Source organism: Capra hircus, chromosome 10, assembly GCF_001704415.2.
Source record: "Capra hircus breed San Clemente chromosome 10, ASM170441v1, whole genome shotgun sequence".
Classification (NCBI taxonomy): domain Eukaryota; kingdom Metazoa; phylum Chordata; class Mammalia; order Artiodactyla; family Bovidae; genus Capra; species Capra hircus.
In genome coordinates, this window is record NC_030817.1 from 56,143,770 (window position 1) to 56,157,908 (window position 14,139).

General features: G+C 44.2%; 1 non-coding gene across 1 annotated transcript; it reads right to left on the reverse strand.

Annotated features, from left to right (window-relative positions):
- Positions 531-602, reverse strand: TRNAS-GGA. The gene has a single exon. It is a non-coding gene; the product is annotated as a tRNA-Ser (tRNA).

The window sequence follows — 14,139 nt, forward strand, 5'->3', positions numbered from 1 at the left end:
GGCCACTGCTGAGTTTTCCAAATTTGCTGGCATATAGAGTGAAGCACTTTCACAGCATCATATTTTAAGGTTTGAAATAGCTTAGCTGGAATTCCACCTCCACTAGCTTTGTTCATAGTGATGCTTCCTAAGGCCCACTTGACTTCGGGGCCAGGATGTCTGGCTCTAGGTGAGTGATCACACCCTCGTGGTTATCTGGGTCATTAATATCTTTTTTGTACAGTTCTTCTGTGTATTCTTGCCACCTCTTAATATCTTCTGCTTCTGTTAGGTCCATATGGTTTCTGTCCTATACTATGCTCATCTTTGCATGAAATGTTCCCTTAGTATCTCTAATTTTCTTGAAGAGATCTCTAGTCTTTCCCTTCTGTTGTTTTCCTCTATTTCTTTGCATTGATTACTTGTGAAGTTGCTCAGTCGTGTCCGACTCTTTGCAACCCCGTGGACTGTAGCCTACCAGGCTCCTCTGTCCATGGGATTCTCCAGGCAAGAGTACTGGAGTGGGTTGCCATTTCCTTCTCCAGGGGATCTTCCCGACCCAGGGATTGAACCTGGGTCTCCTGCATTCCAGGCAGACACTTTAACCTCTGAGCCACCAGGGAAGCCCATTGATTACTTAGGAAGACTTTTTTTTATTCTCCTTGCTTTTCTTTGAAACTCTGCATTCAGATGGATATATCTTTCCTTTTCTCCTCTGCCTTTAGCTTCTCTTCTTTTCTCAGCTATTTGTAAGGCCTCCTCAGACAACCATTTTACCTTTTTGTGCTCAGTAAATGTTTTGCAATGAATCATTGACTCTTGTCACTCAGTGGAAAGGACCTTTTATTATCTAATTGCAGTTCTCTTCTACCAGAGAGCAGGGGCTGCTTTGCCTCATCTTTGCACTCTGTGTGTTCCTGGAGTATAATGGGGGTCAACAGAAGGCTGTTGATTTTGCCAGAAGCGAAATTCCCCTTGTAGGTAAAGTCGGTAGTTGTTTACAAGGTGACAAAAGAGGGACCTTCTTCAAAATATTTCCCTTGCTCTTTCTGAATTTCCTGTGTTGATAATGTGTTCCTTTGACTTACCTTTTCCCTACGCACCTATCTTACTTTATTTTTGTTCTTATTGTGGCTATTAATTTAATATGTCAAATTCCAGAACTTATCTTCTGTTAAAGGCATTTCAGCTATCGAGGAGGCAGGAAGGTGTGAGGGTTTTTTGCTTTGTTTTAACATTTATTTATTTTTATTTATTTGGCTGTGCCAGGTCTTAGTTGCAGTGTCTTTAGTTCCCCCACCAGGAACTGAACCCAAGCCCCATGCACTGGGAGCACAGAGTCTTAGCCATTGAGCCATCAAGGAAGTCTCAGGAAGGTCTGGTTTTGTTTAGGGTGGGGATGGGCTTTCCAGGTGGCACAGTGGTAAAGAATCCACCTGCCAATGCAAGAGACAAAAGAGACATAGTTTTGATCCCTGGGTCAGGAAGATCCCCTGGAGTAGGAAATGGCAACCCACTACAGTATTCTTGCCTGGAACATTCCATGGACAGAAAAGCCTGGTGAGCTATGTAGTCCAGGGGGCTGCAAAGAGTAGGACACAACTGAGCGTGCATTGCACGCATGAAGGGTGGGGTTACAGGGGTACCTTTACCAGCACAGGCAGCCCTGAGTGGTTCTGTTTTCCCTGAATGGAATTTTTTAAAATTGAGGTATAGTTATTTACAGTGTTGTATTTGATTCTGCTGTACAGCAAAGTGATTCATGATACATACATATATATTTTTTCATATTATTTTCCATTGTGGTTTATTATAGGCTATTGAATGTAGTTCCTTGTGCTATACAGTAGGGCCTTGTTGTTTAGCTTATTTTATATATGGTAGTTTGTATATGCTAATCCCAAACTCCTAAACTCCACCCCACCCCCACCCCCGCCATTGTCTTAGGTTTTTTTTTTTTTTTTTTTTTCCCATCTTACTTTGAAATAGTAGGGCCATAGGGAAGGGAAAGGATTAAATCAACCAAAACCAAAACTTTGCCTTCATTACATTTTTGCCTCGGGAATTTTGATAAATCGGGCAAACAATCTCCTGTGGACACTCTTCAAATCACAGCCTGTTTTTATACAGCCTGAGAGCTAAGAATGGCTTTTAAATTTTTAAAGGATTGAAAAAAGCTTGAAAGAAGAATAAAAGTTCATGACATATGAAAATTATGTAAAATTCAAATGTCAGCAGTTTTAAGTAAAGGTTTACTGGGACACAACCACGTTCATTAAGTTCTGTGATGTCTGTGACTGTTTTGTGCTACAATGATGGAGCTGAGTGGCTGTGACAGAGACTTACAGGTCCACAAAGTCTAAACTATTTACTATTTAGAAGTTTGTTGACTCCGTACTCTCAAAGGAGGCTGTTTCTACTCCTACACTTAATCCTATCAGCTTGTTCCAGTATTTTTTTTTACAAAATATATAAATGTACAAATATATCTATATCACTAGATATAATGTAATTTTAGTGAAGAACCAACACTCATTTTAGAAGCTACATAGATTACCAGAAAGTTATGTGTAAGTAGAAATCTTATAAATAGACTAATGGTTTAAACTTTTTTTTTAATTTAAAAATTTTAAATAATAATAATAATTTTTATTTGTTTGTTTTTGGCTGTGCTGGGTCCTTTTGGCTGCGTGACTTTTCTGCAGTTGCGGTGAGCAAGGGCTACTCTATAATTGTGGCTTCTCATTGTTGTGGCTTCTCTTGTTGCAGAGCACGGGCTCCGGGGAGCGCAGGCTTCAGCAGCTGCGGCACATGGGCTCCGTACTTGCAGCTCGTGAGCTCTAGAGCACAGGCTCAGTAGTTGTGGTGCACGGGCTTGGTTGCTCCACCACATGTGCGATCTTGCGGGGTTGGGGATGGAACCCTTATCTCCTGCATTGGCAGGCAGATTCTTTACCACTGAACCACCAAGGAAGCCTGGTTTAAGTGGGTTTTATACTTCTACTTTAAATGGTTATTTAGGTGTAGAGAGAAGAAAATGTCCTGTGTCCGAGTTTCTGTGTCGGGTTGATCTGATGCAGGCACTGCCTTACCGCTGAGGCACCTCTTTCTTCATCGTGTCTTTTCGCTGCTCATAATTCTTGGAGCTCAGGCCATCAGCACTGGTTGTACTCCTCTCAGCTCCCTAGAGACAGACTGCTTGAATTATGCTCCTACAGGAGAGGGACAATTTTTCTCGGAGTGGAGGAGAAAGTGATTTATTCCATGTACTGCCAACAACATGCCTGAGTAATCACCTGTCTGCAATGAAATGGTTTCCGTAACTGCAAAGGGCAGGGTGGGCAGAAACAGGCAAGGATAGGAATTCCAGAATTGGTGTCCCTTGTCCCCTACCCCCCACCCCACCCTCCAGGTTAGCAGTCAGTATGAGGTTGTCATACTGGTCCCACATCCTCACACGGACTCTCCACAAACTTACGGTTTTGCAGCTGGTTGCCTGAAGGAATGTGAACTTGGGCTGAGTTGGTAGCAATGGGATTTTCAAGTGTGACATCACCTCCCAGTCGGGAAAGTTAGTGAAGCCTGATCCCAGCCTGAAACCTGTGATTCCCCCAGGCTCTCGGGAATCCTATGTGTTCCTGGATTTGCCTCGGGGGTTTTGTTGAGTGTTGAGTCTTAAAGCTCCGTTTTCCCTTCTCATCTCAGTGTCCTATGAGAATTTGCAGGCCACTAGCAGCACAGGAGACTTCTAGCCAGGCTCTGGATTGTTGGTGAGCAACTTGAAACCCAGCTCCACTTTCAGGGTTTGAACTGAGGGAAGTTAATAGAAGGCTCCAGGCTTTCACTCTGCCTTTTCCGGTGAATTTTTCCAGCTCCCATTTTTGTAGTGTCATGCTTCCCTGATGGCTCAGAGGGTGAAGAATCTGCCTCCAGTGCTGGACATGCAGGAGACACAGGTTCAATCTTTGGGTCAGGAAGATCCCCTGGAGAAAGAAATGGCAACTCACTGCAGTATTCTTGCCTGGGAAATCCCATGGACGGAGGAGCCTGGCAGGCTACAGTCCATGGGGTCACAAAGGGTTGGACACAACTGAGTGACTGAGCATGCACACACCTTTAAACAAAGAATCCCCCATCTTTTCTTTGTGTAAAGAAATTTTGCCAATGCCTTCATTAGGTCACCTCATTAGAATCATAAAACCCAAGCAGTTACCACACTCACAACACTTCTGACACCACATGTGTGGATTCTTCACTACAACAAGCTGTTTGGCACCAGCCAAGTGGCCTACAATTCAGTTCAGTTCTGACACAGTCCACTTGGAGTTAGCATCAGATCTCGAAGGTTAAGCGCTCAGTGTCCCCAAAGGGAGAGGGTTTATGTATACATACAGCAGATTCATTATGTTATGCAGTAGATGCTAATGCAACATTGTAAAGCAACTCTTCTGCAATAAAAATTAATTAGTAAAAAAATTAAAATGCAAAAATAATTTTTTTAAAGACTCAGCTCCACAAGACTGCTCCCACTTCAGGTGGTAGTCCCAAGTCCCAGGCTGTCACCTGTACTTCTGATTCCCCACTGGCTATACATCAGATTTCCTTTGACCCCTCCTTGGGTTAAAATATTTGCTAGGATGGCTCACAGAGCTCAGGAAAATACTTTCTTTTGTTTACAGGTTTATTGGACGCAATAAAGATTAAATGATTTAAATGATTAATTAAATGATTAAAGCCAGATGAAGAGATACAGAGAGTGAGGTCCAGAAGAGTCCTGAGTACAGAGTTCTGTGCCCATGGAGTGGCAACATGCCACTATCCCAGCATGTCAATGCTCACCCCAGAGCTCCCCGAAGCTGGTCCTACTGGGATTTTTATGGAGGCTTCACCATATAGGTATGTGTGTGCTTGGTTGTGCCTGCTCTTTGCCATCTCATGGACTGTAGCCTGCCAGGCCCCTCTGTCCATGGGATTTTCCAGGCAAGAATACTGGAGTGGATTGTCATTTCCTCCTCCAAGCGATCTGCTCGACCCAGGGATCAAACCTGCATCTCTTGTGTCTCCTGCATTGGCAGGCAGATTCTTTACCACTGGGCTACCTGGGAAGCCAGGTTGATTATTAACTCCATTTTCAGCCCCAGAGAATGAGGGGTTGGGGCTGAAAGTTCCAAGCTTCTGATCATGGCTTGGTCTTTCTGGTGATGAACCTCATCGGGAATTTGACCACAGGTCACCTCATTAGAACAAATGACACTCCTATCACTTAGGAAATTAAAAGGTCTTGGAAGCTCTATGTTAGGAACTAGAGTCAAAGACTTAATTAAGTATTAGAACAGATTCCCCTAGGACCTCTATTGCTCAAGAGTTTTAGGAATTCTTTGTCAGGAATCAGGTATAGACATATATATGTATTTATTATTTCACAAAGGGATACCTAATATTACAGATATGGAACTGAAGACCAAATTGTTGGAGCAAGTTGCCCGAGATTCTGCGGCTCAGGGGCAGCAGGGGTCACATTATAATTGCGGGCCCCTGAGCTCTTACCCAGATGACTTCCCAGCACACCACACTATCTTCCCTTGGCTAGTAGAGGTGGGTGGCAGACAGAACCATGAAGACAGATTATTAATGGATAGGATTAGGTCATTAAAAAAGAGTGAGAGGAACTACCCTATGCCGAAGGAGGAACCATCTTTGCTGCAGCTATCAATATTTATTTATACTGCAGAAAGTGCGAAAACACAGCTTTACTCTATTATCATGCTGCCAACCCTAGGCTCCCACCGGGTCCTTGGACTTTGCACAGGTTCTCTTATTCAATACTTGCAATAACTGTATAAACAGGTAATGTTATCCCCATTTTAATTGAAAACAAAATTGAGGCTCAGAAAGCACACAAAGTTGGCAAGTCCTAGAGCTGGGGTTGGAATATGGGGCTGACTGTATTGGAGTCAAATATATGACTGTATATGGAGCAAAGTTCAAGTTGTTTTTTACCCTTTTCTGCCACTTCTCTGCAAGAATGCTAATAAGCTTCAGGGAGGAGAGGAGAGGCCCAGTGGGAGTGGCTGGTTTGAGGATGGGCCAGGCAAGGCTCCAAGGCCTTCTAATGGATGGCCTACCTGACCTTCAGGGAACCCTGGGTTGAGCTGTAACTGGAATGACAGTCCAAGAGAGGAGATGAACTTCCCCCCAGATGAAGAAAGCTGAGCCCCTGCCCCCAGAGCATGGTCCATGGCCTTACATGAGGATTGGGCTGCTGGCTCCAGTCCATGCTGACCCAGAAAACAGAACCAGCCTTGTAATCAGTTCCTCTGGTTTACCTGACATAAGTGATGGTTACTCATAGTTCAGGAGGTGCCAACTTTCCATTCCCCAACCAGCAGCACAACTTTAAATGGACTTTCACATGTAAAGTTCAGTGAGAAGACACCTGCCCACCAGGGCCACATTATAATTGCCATGGACCCTGGATACTCTTGCTTTTATGGGCTCCTTCCTTCTTTAAAAAATGATTAAATTTTATGTCTGTATTGGTATGAAGACAAATATTATTATATATTGAAACATTTCCTTCAACCTAAAAATTGTTTGTTTGTTTTTCTTCTGATTTTAAAAGAGATTAAAGGACTTCCCTGGTGATCCAGTGGCTAAAACTCTGCACTCCCAATTCAGGTTCAGGTTCTGTTCCTGGTCAGGAAACTAGATCCTACATGCTACTAAACTAAAGATCTCAACAACTGAGACTCAGCACAGCCAAATAAATAACTTTTTTTTTTTTAAAGAAATTAAACGTTTTCATGGGTCTCCTAAGTCTTGTGGGCCCCGGACACTGCACCTCCTGTGGTTAATAGAGAAGATGGACCTGTTGCCCACCCTGCCCCCCTGCTCCATCCCATTTCCATGGCCCTGTTTGCTCAAACAAGCCAAGCGTCTGTGTTTACTGAAGGAGATTCACAGTGCAGTGCATTTCTTTCATGAAGAAAGCCAAGTAATAAACGACAGTCAAAAGGAAAGAAACCCTGAAAAAGCCCAGGACTAGGAGTGGAGAAGACAGGGTCTCAGCTGGGACTTGTCACTTGATTCCTCCTTCATTATCCTGTGAAGACAGGAGTATGTTGTTTCAGGGTAACGTTAAAGGTCAGAGGAGACCATGAAGGGGAAACGAAGTTTCATTGAAACCAGAACTTGGACTGATCTAATTAGTTTCTTTTTTTTTTAATTAATTAATTTATTTGGCTGCACTAGGTCTTAGTTGCAACATGCAGGATTTTTGATCTTCATTGCTGCACATGGAATCTTTTTAGTTGCAGCATGCTAACTCTTTAGTTGCACCATGTGAGGTCTAGTTCCCTGAGCAAGGGTAGAACTGGGGTTCCCTGTGCTGGGAGCATGGAGTCTAAGCCACTGGACCACCAGGGAAGTCCCATGATCTTGTTAGTTTCTAATGGTGGAAAAGGCAAACAGAAGCTCTGACCTGAGAGATGAGAAGTCTTCATCCAGAAAGTGGCCAGCAGGGGCTCCTGCCCAGGTGCTCTCCAGAAATGAATGCACCAGATAAATGCATTCATAATGAAAGGAGACAGGAAATTCAGTGAGCCTGGAGAGTGCAGGCCTTCCTGGCAGGTCTTCTCTTTCAGAGAGAAGCAGCCAGACAAGGGAGGGGGAGGGTGTGACCCTGGAGAGCCTCCCTGGGCAGGGTGGCCACAGGCAGATTGGAGGATGTGGGGTGAGGGATGGTGGACAGGGGGTGAAAGGGTAGTGCTGACCAGAGGGCAGAAAGCTGCGAGGTACGTGAGTGACCTCTGTCCACGGCCCTCAGAACTTATCACATCTCCCCCTTTGTGGAAGATTCAGTGTGGTTGGATATTTTGTAGGAGACAACGAAGGAGCTGTTTGTGACCAGTTTCAATACCAGCTGATGTGGAAACATGAGCAGATATGCAGGAGCAAGGAATCAGAAGATGCCAGAAGTGAACTGAGGGACAGGCCATCTTGAGAAGGTCTTTTAGCAACAGGACCATCTGGCCAGCAGGCCTTGGGGAAACAGGGCCCCTGACAGACCAGCTTTTTCAAAAGCTTATGAAAACATGTGAGATGAGAAATAAGTTAATGGACCTAAAACACAGGAATAAAAGTATAAAATTGAAAGTAATACATTTTAATGAAACATCTATAAGATGTAATTATGTTGACTTCATTCACTTTTCAGTTTAGTATTTGTAAGTTCTTTACGTTTGAAAAGAAACCTACTGTTTGATTTTCTCACTCTATAGAATTTCCTGTGTATGTATGATAATAGCTCAAAAGTCATAGCCAATCATATAGTCAGTGAATGACTGGTACCTAAATAATTTCAAAAGCAAAATTAAGAAAACCCTTTTATTTTTTTTTTCACAGCAAAAATGTTATATTTAATGTGAAATGTGGGTATATACTGATGTGTTTGGTCTGATGTGGAATGTAGACTCCATAATTAAAAGGCTCAGGGCCTGTTATCGTCTGAAACCAGCCCTGTTCACAGGCCCTGGAACTGGGGTATAGGCCAGGTTGAACCAGATCTCTGAGGAGTGAAATGGGGGCCTTAGCTGATGTCAGATAATAATTACATTGGGTGAACTAGAACCTTCACATTCAGAGTCCATCTGCACACAAGTGCTTTCAACCCTGAAGAGCTAGTCAGATGTGTAAGCTTCTATTTTTATCTTTTATATACAATATGTTATACATTTTTAATCATTTAAAAATTTTTTATATTGTATACAATTGTGAAAGGTTCCTCTCCATTTACAGAATATTGGCTATATTCACCATGTTGTACAAAACATGTATCCTTGTAGCCTTACACCCTATAGTTTGTACCTCTCACTCGCCAATCCCTATAATGCCCCTCCTGCCACACTGGTAATCACTGGCTTCTTTGTATCTGTGAGTGTGCTGCTTTTCTGTCCTATTCATTAGTTTGTTACAGTTTTTAGATTCCACATATAGGTGATAGCACACAATATTTGTCTTTCACTGTCTCACCCTTAGCATAATGCCCTCCGAATCATGCTGCAAATGGCAACATGTCATTCTTTTCTACCTGTGTGTATGAGTGTGATTGTGTGTGTGTATATACCACCGCTTCTTTATGCAGATGTATAAACTTTTAGATTGCATATATAAAGCTCTCTGGAAGGAATAAGCACCTTACAAGTGAACTGAACTGTTATGTTAAGTCTCCACTGCTGCTGCTGCTGCTGCTGCTAAGTCACTTCAGTCGTGTCCGACTCTGTGCGACCCCATAGACAATAGCCACCAGACTCCCCCGTCCCTGGGATTCTCCAGGCAAAAACACTGAATGGGTTGCCATTTCCTTCTCCAGTGCATGAAAGTGAAAAGTGAAAGTGAAGTCTCTCAGTCATGTCAGACTCTTAGCGATCCCATGGACTGCCACCCACCAGGGTCCTCCATCCATGGGATTTTCCAGGCAAGAGTACTGGAATGGGGTGCCACTGCCTTCTCCTAAATTATTCCTGCTGCTGCTGCTGCTGCTAAGTCGCTTCAGTCGGGTCCAACTGAGTGCGACCCGTAGACGGCAGCGCATCAGGCTCCACTGTCCCTGAGTCTCCACTAGGGCTAATGTAACTCATGAAGGAGAAAGTGAGCCAGAATGAGCGGGTGATAAGTTACTACTTGGTTGGCGGCAGGGATCCTGCCCAGGTCAGGAGGTCCGGTGTGTTGCGAGGAGTTGCTGGGGGCCTGTGGCCTGGACTGGCTGGACTTAGCAGTGGTAGGTATCCTGACGGTAGCTGGAATCGACTGTCACCCTCCCCAGCACTCTAATACAGCACTCCATGCCATTTCCCCCGTTTTTTCCCCTTAATGATTTCACTGTGACACTTGAGGAAAGGGAGGAGGGAAAAAAACAGTGCTCCCCGGACTTCTTTCTCCCCCCTCATTTTTTGTTTTTGATCCTCCTCTGGGCTCATGTTGTGCCAGGCCCTTTTCTCGTCACCAGCTGTGTTCTCTCCCTGTCCCCACCTTCTCCAGCCAGGTGTCTTTGCCTGCAAATTTCCTTCACTGAGGTCACAAAAGTGGTCGTTAGATACCCCCTCAGAAGCCTTGCAGGCTGGGTGCAGAGCTGTGAGTGGTAGACAGGGGAGAGGCCAGTTTGAGGGGCCCCAGGGGTAACTATGGGAGAACCCAGGCCCTCCCTGTCACCCCAGCACCAGGGGCTCTGCGCAGAGAGTCGGGCCAGAAGTAGCTGTGAGGAAACACTGGCTGTAAAGCCACTGCTGTTTGCTCTTCGTGGCAGGTGACCTGAGGAAGGCAACTTAATCAGTCTGTGTGTCTCTCTATCATGGGCACCAGTGACCAGAAAAGCAGCAACCAGAGCAAAGCGGAGCAGTGGCCCCCTTCCCAGAGCTCCCTCCACCACACCAGGGTCACTTCAGACCCTGAGGTCTAACCATTTTCACAATAACGAACTGGTATGCTCTAGTACTTCCCTGCACCTTGTGATGCTAGGAACAAGGTGGGGCAGGTGTCAGAACAATGCCCATTTTACAGGTGAGGAAACATTTCAGGGGTGCGCTGACTACCCAGTGCTCTGGGACTAGTAATGCATAAGCCTGTCAAGGTTGGAACCTCGTTCTTCTGGCTCCAAGCTCACTCACCGTGTGTGGGGCCTGGACCAAGAACCCACAGGAAGTACTGTCTCTCACTAAGCAGCCAATCAGCCGTGAGTATGTATTTGAAATAGGGATATGCACACAGTGAATACTTGTGATCCAGAACCAGACTTTCTGTCTCAGGCAGCTCTCAAGTTTCTTAAAATGCTGACTGCAAAATAAAGCCATTACACCATGTAAAGGATTTTAGAAAGATCGTTTCTATTATAGCAAAATTCAGTTTATTCATTCATCCATGTTATTTATTCACTCAGTGTGTGTGTGTGTGTATCTCCAGTTCCAATAAAGCAACACTCCATCTCCAATAAAAGCAGGACAATTTGCCAAAAATCAGTGCCACCCAAAACCCGATCTATGACATAATCAGTTCACTTGATCTGTCAATTTAATCACTTTGTCAACTGACTCATTTACTCATTTTACCAAATTTACTCATTTTAAGAGCTTGAACAGTAATGTTTTAATAATTAAAATATTGGCTATGCAGAAATAGTAGAAATTAACATTTTTTCCACATGAAACACTAATACTTTTCCAGGCAAAATTCCAACTTTTAACTATATGATAGAATTATTTTGGCTACTTCTGGTTTCTTTATGTGCTTTTGAATGTAAGTGTGTATATTTCGAAACGTAAAACATTTAAATATTTTTTCATCAACTTCTCAGAATGGATATAAGCCTTAACTTTTTAGAGGCAGTACAGGGAAATGGCTACACAGGAAGGCCTGGACCCAGAGCCAGCCACCCCGGGATGTCAGCCCAGCCCTGCCACTTTCTTAGGGTCATCTCACTCGTACATATGTGATATGACCTCAGCCATGTTATGTACAAACACTATGAGGAAAAAAACACATCATGATGATAACAGGGTTATTTCTGGGTGGTAGGATCATGAGTAACTTTACTTGTTTCCCTTACAAATTTGTCAAGGAAAAAAATTAATCAATCGTCAAAGAAAGAAACGGAAAGTTTTATTTGAGCCGACCTGAGAACCATAGCCCAGGAAAGACAGTGGATACTCTGGGGAACTGCTCTGAAGAGGTAAGGGGAAAGGTCAGTAACGTGCTTTTGACAAAGAGGTACACGCGACCAAGCACACATCTCAGGAGGAGATTGTTGCTAGTCACGAGGAACAGATGTCTTAGATGATGTTCGCAGTGCTTTCCTAAGTATGGGAAGGTGTAAGAATCCAGGCTATAAGAAAATTTTCCTTAAAATATCTAACTATCTGAAGGCCTTCTGCCAGGTTTCCCAGAGCACAGAGTGCCTCATTCCAGATCTTCACCCGGAATTCCCTTCTCAGATATACCAAACTGCAGCACCTGATGATTTGATTCTTGTAGAACCGGATGGTGGGCAGCGTTCTTTATCTTATAATCCCTTCCCTTTCGGTCTTAATTTCAACGGAAGTTTGGGAGGCGTATAGTGACCAATTTGTCTCACGGTGCTAGACATCCCAGGTCAGGCGAGTATTTCATTAAAAGACCACTCAGTGTGCTATTACTGGACCAGGCCCTGTGAACAGCAGCCCAAAGCCTCTAGACCATCTGTCTGTTATTGTTCAGTAAATGGTTCCCTCTTGTTGCTTCTTCCAATACCTAGAGTTGCACTATCACAGTCTTTGATCTATATATATATGTGTGTATACATATACATACACACACATATCTCTCTATATATAGATAGAGGAAACTTTATTTATGGCTGTGCTGGGGTTTTGTTGCTGTGTGGGGCTCTTCTCCAGCCGTGGTGAGCAGCGGCTACTCCAGTTGCGGTGCATGAGCTTCTCACTGAGGTGGCTTCTCTTGCTGTAGACAGGCTTCAGGGAGTGCAGGCTTTAGCAGCCGCACCGCTTGGACTCTGGTGGTGGATTCTGGGCTCTAGCACAGGCTCAGCAGTTGTGGCCCACGGGCGTAGTTGCTCTATGGCATGTGGGATCTTGACAGATCAGGGATCAAATCTGTGTCTCCTGCATTGGTATGCAGATTCTTTGCCACTGAACCCCCAGGGAAGCCCAGTCCTTGATCTTATTGAACTATATATTTGGCCAATCATGTCAGGTCACCTAATCATTAATTTTACCTGAGGCTCAATCACATATTTGATAATACAAGGAATAATAATCTTGTAAAATAGGCAAAATACAAGTAGCATTGATAAGATCATAGGTACATATTTAAACTGAGAAATTCCATTCGCTGGGGCCCAGTATCCCCCCAGGTTGTCTGACCAGTCTGTTCTGCTTTAAGGGATGATGTATTGACATTGTACATTAAATTCACCAAAGACGCCTGCACGTACAAGGTGAGTGGTGAGTTATTGTGACCCCTTACATGATTGAGAAAGGAATGTTATCTTCTAAGGAGTTACAGGGCACCAGGAGAAAAATTGACTTTCATGGCTGAGCAGGTATTTCTGCCCTTGGGAAGATCTGGTTAACACATAAGCAGAGGCACAATGTACCCTAGAGGGGAGGGAAGAGGCCAAAGAGCAGAGAAAAAGCTTTATGTTTAAATTTCTCTTGTCTTAAAATGTGAATTTTATTTCAGCACTTTTCTGTATGTTTTAAGATACCTTGTTAATGATTTTAAGTGTTCTTACATAAGAGGAACTATACTAGAGGGCTTCATATGTGTTGTTTTATTTTGTGCTCACAACAAACACACAAGATAGGCAATATTGTCACCATTCTACAGACAAAGAAATGGAGCCTCCAAAGCATTATTAAGTAACTTGCATATGGTCTCACACCCCAGAGGAATCTGACTTCCTCATCTGACTTCAAAGTTCATGCTTGTGTTACTTCCTCTGGCTTAATCTCAGAGTCCTTCTCTGTTCAGTCTGTAGTATCTACATCTCAAAATACGGAGGGAGGATGGAGTGAGATGCTGATGTATGAAAGAGCCCCCTGCAGTGATACAGCTCTCTACAAAGAACAGCACTAATGAGGAGCATGTGTTGCATCCACTGTGCTGTTCTGCTGCTGCTGCTAAGTCACTTCAGTCATGTCCGACTCTGTGTGACCCCATAGGCGGCAGCCCACTGGGCTCCGCCGTCCCTGGGATTCTCCAGGCAAGAACGGTGGAGTGGGTTGCCATTTCCTTCTCCAGTGCATGAAAGTGAAAAGTGAAAGGGAAGTCGCTCAGTCACGTCTGACTCTTTGCGACCCCATGGACTGCAGCCCACCAGGCTCCTCCATCCATGGGATTTTCCAGGCAAGAGCACTGGAGTGAGGTGCCATCGCCTTCTCCAATGCTGTTCTAAGACTACGTATGTATCATCTCAGTTCGTTCAGTCATCTCAGTGACTGCAAGGCAGGTGGCCATTGTTAGCCCATTGTACAGAAAAGCAGATCAAGGAACAGAGAGGGTAATGAAGCTCACAGCATTGTACATGACATTAATGATCTCAGTGAGAGCCTTTCCTCTGTAAATGACTTGCAGGTCATCTTTCCCAGTCTCCCCTATGAGTTCCTCAGG